Source organism: Condylura cristata, unplaced genomic scaffold, assembly GCF_000260355.1.
Source record: "Condylura cristata isolate star-nosed mole 26May11 unplaced genomic scaffold, ConCri1.0 scaffold00060, whole genome shotgun sequence".
Lineage (NCBI taxonomy): Eukaryota > Metazoa > Chordata > Mammalia > Eulipotyphla > Talpidae > Condylura > Condylura cristata.
In genome coordinates this window covers 573,973-581,553 of record NW_004567161.1, presented here as the reverse complement: position 1 = coordinate 581,553, position 7,581 = coordinate 573,973, and positions in this window count along the sequence as shown.

Sequence of the window (7,581 nt, the reverse complement as noted above, 5' to 3'; positions counted from 1 at the left end):
GCGCGCGTGTGCGCGCGTGTGGCGCCGGGCGGGGGAGCCCCTGGCGTACTCCACCGGCAAAGCGCCCCGCGCAGGGCAGAGAATCCGGAACGCGGCACCGCGGCGAGCCCACACTTAACCCCTCGCCCGCCGGCGCCGCCCCTCGGGCTCCTCTTCCGGCCTCCGGCCGCGCCGGGCTTGGGGTCGGGAATCTCCCGTGGCCCCGCGCTGCCCGCCCGCGGCCGCCGAGAGCAGCGGCAGCAGCGGGCGCTCTGCGGCCGACCGGAAGGCGCGGGTCCAGCCGGGGAGAAGCGCCTCTCCTCCACCGCTCCTCGGAGGCCCTCGCGGGGATGTCGGTGATGTAATGAGGCGTCCACTTCCGCGCGGGGAGCGCTCCGAGCCCGCGGGCCCCGCAGTGCCTCTCCTCCCGCCGTGGCCGCCAGTGTCCACCCCTGCCCCGCCACAGGCACGTGCCTTTGTGGATACTTGATATGTGGGGGGAACCCTGGCCACCGGCGCGTCCCTCCCCTGTGCAGCCTAGGGGAGCAATGTCGGCTGGCCCCTGTCCGCAGTCACAGCCGCCTGGCCGCGGGCAGCCTGGCGGTCCACCACCATGACAGGTGTGTCCATGTGCACAGATCGCAGCCCACGGCCTGCTGTGCTCACCCTGGCCAGATGCCCCTGGGTCAAGCTCAGCTCACCCGGGAAGCCACAGGTGCGTGTGACTGAGGCACGTTCTGACCCCTCCCCACGGAGGGGAGACACGGCCGTGGCCACCTCTGGCCCTCCGGGGGAGGAGGAAGCAAACCCTCAGTGTCCAGCCTGGACGTACGGGGCCCCGACTGAACGTGACCAGCTCTCGCAGGGAGCCAGGCGTCCCGGGGCCGGGCGTCCCCCTGGGCTGCGGCTGCATCCTGGTGGACGGAAAGGTGGGTGGGCCGGCTCGGCCGGGGGAGGGGCTGGCCTCGGGCTCCCTCCGTGCCCGGCTCGGGCAGGCCCCGCTTGAGCGACACGTCAGATCCGTGTCCCTCCGTGCCCCTCCGCTGGGCACCCCTCGCCCTCAAACAAAACAGCCTCCGGGCCGGCTCCCCCGCGGAAGCCGCCAGGGCCGGGGTGCGGGAGGGGGCGCCTGGCGCGAGCTGGCCCTCCTTGCCAGGAGACACACCTGCCTGGCCTTCTGGAATCTGCTCGGCGATGCTTGCTGGCCACGGGCAGGGGCCTGGGCGCGCCTGGCTGTGGGCTTGCAGGGCCGGGCTTCAGGCCCGCTGGCACCTACCGCGGTTCTCCAGAAGCTCCAATCGCCTGAGGCACGGCGGGGAACCCGGCACAGAGGCCGCGGGGCTGCGGCCGGCGCGCCTGGCTGGGCCTGGCCACAAGAACGAGGCCGCCCCCTCCCCATGGCCCCTCAGACCGGTCAGCTGCAGGGCCTGGCGGCAGCAGCCGCCAGCGCCCACCCAGCCCGGCCCGACGCGCCCAGCCTGCCGCTCTAACGTGCCATCTTCACCGAGCACCCGCAGCATGGGGCGCACCACCAGGAGACGCCCCGTGGGGGACATTCGCAGCACTGCGGGCGCACCCCAGAAAACAGACTGCAGCTATGCTGGAGCTTGTGGCAGCTGCGGGGCGCAGACCCGGGCGAGCCCAGTTCTGGGTCGGTCCAGAGCGAACTCTGAGCGCAGCAGCGGCCTGAGCTGCTCCAGTGGCCGCAGGCCAGCCTGCGGGGAGCCCCGCGGGCCTCTGCGGGCCCCTCCGGGCCCCTCGGCCCAGCCCCCGCCTGCAGCCTCACCCCCAGCCGGTGCTGGGCACAGGCCCTACAGATGCCCGTCGCCAGCAGCTGACGCACTGGGGCCGGAGGCTGGAGCAGCAGGACACACCCGGAGCCAGGGCTCCAGAGGCCGGCGGGGCTGCCCGGCCCTCCTCAGGACGCTGCTCCCTCCCACACTCCCTGGATGGCGCTGAGCGGGGAGTCAAGGGAGCTCAGTCTGCACAGGGGTCGGGGTGGGGGGGCAGCCCCGGGCCAGCAGAACCCGCGCCAAGGGGTCTCGGCCGCGCCGGACAGTCCGCTGCTGTGGGTGGGACCCTGCAGGCTGGCTCAAGCCGCACTGGGGCACCAGCACTGGGAAGGGGTGCGTGTGGTCACTGGCGCCCCCCACCCTCTAGGGGACACAACTGCCAGAGGACTGGGGGCAGGCGCCTGTCCCCAGAGGGTGGACACGGCTGCTGCAGAAAGACCAGCGCCCTGAGGTGTCCTGGTCAGGGCGCCAGGACCAGCCCTGCATGGCTGGAGGACGAAGAGGGCAGCGTCCCCGAGCACGGTGCCGTCTGCTCTGAGCCCGGTCTGTGCCCTCCGCCCCAGGCTGCCAGTGCCTGGCAAAGCTCTGCAGGCCAGACCCGCTCACGTCGGGGTCCCGCGGGCGGCCCTGAGCAGGGCGGAGCCCGGGCCTGTGCGCTGAGGCCCCCACTTCTGGGGCGAAGGGAGGCTGTGAGCGGGAAAGAGCTGTCAATCCATCGCTAATATTCGCTACTTAAAGAAAGCGCCAAGGAAAAAATACCCCGTTCGCCCTGAATCTGAGAAGGGCCTTGTTAGGGAGGCAGGAACGGAACTGTAATTATTTCTGTGCTCCGGGCACCACTATAAATATCAGGCCAGGAGGCGCCGCGGAAGGTCCCACGTCGGGCTCCCCGGCTCCTTCCTGCCCCACCCGCGTCACCTTCCCTGGCTGGAGGGGCCCCGCTGGGGGGCGCTGCTGCCCCAGGGCAGAGCGCACCCCGCCCACCCTCACCCCGCAGGGCGCCCGCAAGTGCCAGGTTCTAACAAACGAGGGCTCAGGCCAGGCAGCCCGTGACAACAGCCTGCGCCCCCGGGCTCGTGGGCCCCCCCCTTCTGCAAACAAGGAGGTTGAGGGGTGGACTTGCTCCTGGCTGCGCTCCGCCCCCTCCCGCACCCAGGCCGGCCTCAGGCCTCTCCAGAAAACCACAAAGGTGTCGGGACCCACAAGCAGTCCGCAGTCCTCAGGGCGGCCTCCCGCCGCGTCCTGGGGCCAGGGCAGGGCTCAGGCCCCGGCCTGCAGACGGGGGCCACAGCCGGGCGGCTGCGTGTCTAAGGGCGACTCAAGGAGCCACTTCTGTGTCAACCAACCAGACGTCGCATCGCCAACCTCCTCCCAGGGGCGCGCCTGGCTCTGTAGCGGGGAGCAGCCGCGGCCGGGGAGGCCTCCAGCTCCAGGCTGCTCGCACACCTCTGCAGACACGGGGGGACAGATGGAGGCGGGAGCTCGCTGACCGGGCAGGGCCCCCGGGCTCGGGGCGCGCTTCCCTCTGGCGGGCCCCGGAGCCGTTCCTGCTTCCCCTGGCAGGAGAGACTGTTCACGGGGGGGTTCAGCGCTGGGTGGGGGGCGGCCGAACTGGCTGAGAAGTCTGAGCTGGCGGTGTCCGGCGGAGGGCCCATGCACACTGGCCAGAGCCTCTCCGGGAGGTGAGGTCTGTGAGAAGGGGGCTTTGGGGGTGCTCCCCTCCCGAGTGCCCCCGACCCCGGGCCCACTGTGCATTCAGCAACGCAGAGGGAAAGGCAGATGCACACCGAGTGACCATGGCCAGCACCCACCTTCTCGCTCAGTGGGAGTCATCCACCCATGGGGTCTGCTCCCTGGCCTCAGCTGAGGCTGCAGCAAAAGTAAAAAATCAGCGTACAGAAGGAAGTTTATTTATCTGTTTAATTAAGAGGCAGTTGCCAGCCACATTCAGGTCCATCCGTCTCACTTACAACCATGTCCTAGCAAAATTAAACATAATAAATACAGGGAGACTGAGGGCGAAGGACACACGCGAGATGTGGGCAGAGCAGAAGTTGCACGGGGTTGCAGTTATAAACACATCTTTCTTTGCAAGCTCCTCTCCCCTCGGGGCCCCGAGCCAGAGGAACACTCGGAGAGGGGCTGTGGGTGCGTTCCACTCTGCTTTTTCCACTCAGCACTGTTGCCAAGCTTTATTTATTTTAAATGAGCCCCCAGGACTTCTCCCTGCTCCTCTCCTGGAGGGTGGGGGGAGTTCGGTGCCGAGCAGAAAACATCTGACAGCAGCCAGCGCTGTGATGCCACCTCGGGGTGGGGCGGGGAGAGGCCTCGGCAGCCGCAGCCCTGAAGCTCTCCGCAAGCTCCTGCTGCATCTGGGCCACGGGCGCCTGGCAAGGAGGCGAGCGAGCCTTGGAGGACCAGATCTGTGCTCCTCCCTGCCAGCTGTGGCCACGCCACCATTCGGGACACTGGCCCCAGACGCCCACAGAAGCCAGAGGAAGAAGGCGGGCAGAATTTTTATTTCTAGCTCTGACCTAAAACCCCAGGAGCCAGACTGTTTGCTTAAACTTACCAGGAAAGGGGGAAATGGTGATTTATTATCATTATTGATCGCTCGCCGTAACAATACCTCGCACTTGCTCAGTGTGCTCCTAAGCTTTCAGTGTGCAGCCGTGAGTCTCGGCGCTCTTGCTCCGCACAAGGCAGGTCGGGAAGGCAGAGTGGAGCCCGCTGGTGTAGGGTGACCCTGCCAGGCTCCCAGAAGTGGCCCAAGGTCACAGCACGACAAGAGCAGAGTCCAGGCTGGAAGACAAGCCTCCCGGCTCGCGAGCCCCACCGCCTCCGCCGCCACGCTCGGCCCCGCCTGCCTGCGAGCATCCCCGGCATTAGCCCTCGGCTCTCTTTTTCTAAAAGGATCAACCCTAAACCAAACCTGTTCATGTAATCGTCATCTGCAATAGCTTGGGCATTTACTGATCACACCGCTGCTCCGTCTGTGGCAATTATCTCGAATTTCCTCCTTCTCATTAGGCAGGAGGTCGCGAGAGCTCAGTAGGGTTGCTGACCCCTCTGATGAAGCCAAGGAGAGAAGCTGCTCTTGGACAGAGCAAGCCCTTCTGCAGGGTTTCTAGTTGATCCAGCACAAGGCGCTCGGGTTTCTGGATCCCCACCGACTCTCTGAGCCTGGCCCATCGCGGTGGCCTCTGGCCCCCCAAAATGCATGCATGTCTAGTTGATGGACTGTGCCAAGACCACGAACAACCACAGAAAAGAGAGTTCTGAGAGGCGCAGGAGGTTGGATATTTGCTTGGAGGTGGGTATTCCAGATGGCTCACAAATGAACCCCCCTCGGTGACCTGGGCACCAGTGCAGATGGACTGACGACCGCCTTGGCTCCGCCAGACCAGGGCTCGTGTTACAGGTTCATCCCCGCAGGGGCTGTGGGGGCAAGGAAGACCTGTAGCTCACTGCTCCTGGAGGGCCCCCGGGGTGTCCTGGGCGTCCCCACGCGCTGCTCATTCAGCACCAGGGACAGCGCCAGCGTCTCTCCAGGGGCCCAACTCGCCTGCAGCAATGGACTCCTCCCGGAAGGGACGCCTGCAGAGATGCTGGCTGCGGAGCCAGGGGACGCTGCGACCCTGCCCTCTCACTGAAATCTTTTGGGAAAGGTAGTACCTTTTTTTTTTCTTTGAAATATGCCACTGAGGGAGACCCTGACATCTCTCTGGAGAGCCCACTCAAGTTTGTATCACCCTGACTGTCAAGAAATTCTGCCTGTGTCTCAAACAAACCTTTTCCACCTTAATTTATTCAAAGGGGAAACGCCTTGTGGAGGGTCACATCTCCTGACCCCCCAGTTCCTTTTGGTGACCCCCAGGCCCCCGCCAAAACAAGGCTCCAGGGGAGGGGCCGAGTGGGGTCCAGCGTTTGGAGTGAGGAAGGAGGCATGCTTGCTCCAGGCCTTGGAAAGAATCACACGCGTGGCATGCGTGGAAGTTCGGGACACCCCTTGTGAATATCATGAATATCATTAATTTAGGTCAAGTTCAGTTAGAGCTAGATGGAGAAAACTAAGCATTCAGGGTCCCCGGGCAGAGATGCAGGGGAAGGGGTTAGGTTAGTTCCTTCCACCCAGAGCAGAGGCAGAAGTACTCACCCGCCCTTCCCACCTTTTCATAAAGAGTCGGTAGAGATAGTGGCTCCTTCCTCTGCCATCAGGGCAAGTAAACCAGGCTTAACAGAGAAGCCAATGCCCTTTCCCTCAGTCCTGGGTGAGGAGAGGTCACAAGGGACAACGGAGCCCTTGGGGAGGGAGTGGTTGCCTGGGGTTCTGGGCCCAAGGGCTGGGAAAGTCAAGTCCTCCAAGCTCTGAGCATGCACCTCTAACCACAGCCCTCAGCTGGTTAAAAAACCAACCTCAAGGCCTCAGGAAGCAGGATGCGAGGAGCTGGTGTCCTGCTCTCCCCTGCCCCTCTGTGCCCCTAAAGTCAAAGCAGCAGCTCATTAAAAGCTCATTAGGAGCCCGAGGCAACAAAGGCCCAGAGAGGCAGCAATGTCCTGGCAAAGCACGTGACCCTGGGGAGGCAGGTGCACGGTGTCAGGAAGCCAGTGCCAAGCTGCAGGCAGGAGCTGAGTGACAGAGCAGCCAGGTGGCCACTGGTGGGCTGGGGAGCTCTTCCCATCGAACAGCTAAGCTTGTCCCAGGATTCAGTGGCGCCGTCAACCCTGTCTACCAAGAAGGAAAGGAACAGACACTTTCCTGCAGACTCATCTCCTCACGCACCCCCAGGATCACAGAATCCAAACATGAACTCCATTCCCAGGCAGCGAGGGGAGTGAGTCAGGGCAAGGAGGGAGATGCAAGCAGGACCCTGGCCAGCCTCAATCCCGCCTGGCAGCTTAAAACACGCTAGGGAAGTTGCGAGAACTACTGCCCACTGTGAACACAATGCAGCAGAGAGAGGCTGGATGCTGCCGTTTCTTTAGATCCCTGAAGACTGCGACAAGCAGGGGTAGAGGGACGTCGGTGTGGGGGTACGGGAACACGTTCTGACTCAGGTGTGAGGCTCTCTCTGGGGCTGGCCTCCCGCCCTTCTGCTCCCTCTTGCTCCAGGGAGAAGAAGCCCTCCTAATTCCTGATCTACTCCAGCATCGGGGTCCAGTACTGTTTTGGCACTAATGCAGCTCTCCAGTTCCAAGGCATGAGGTTTCTGAGAATTCACTGGCAAGGCGGCCTGGGGAAGTTGGCAGCCAGCTGCGGGCCCTGTGCTGCTCTTAGCGGCTCCCAGCCTCTCCTCCCACTGAGAGCTGCTGCATTAGGATGGGGGGAGCCGTCTGTTCCTTTTCTTACTTCCCTAGGATGCTGTGACTTTTGATTCCTGCTTGATTAATATACAGCCAACAGAGACTGTATTTAAGGCAGCTTTAATTCTCTCAGGTCACCAAACTCGGGAGCAGCAAAGCTGCAAGGAGCCAGCCCTGCAATAGATCAAACACTGGGACCTTCAAATCGCTCCGTGGCCCAATTTCTCATCGCTGCTGCTGCCTGATAACCCTCCCAGCCTGGAGCCAATATCTCCCTTTCACAGGGGTAGGGATGGGGACAGGATGTGGATGTCCATGGCTAAACCCCTCCTGACAGTTAGAAACCGGAGCTGCAGGGACAGAACACGTCAGCCCAAAAAGAATATAATTTCCAGCACCGGGGACAGCTCCGACAGCCCCGCGGGTGTGAGCCCTTCAGCACCAGGGACAGCTCCGGCCAGCGCAGGTTCTCCGGCGCTGCCCACGCTCCTGCCTTCTTGAGCCA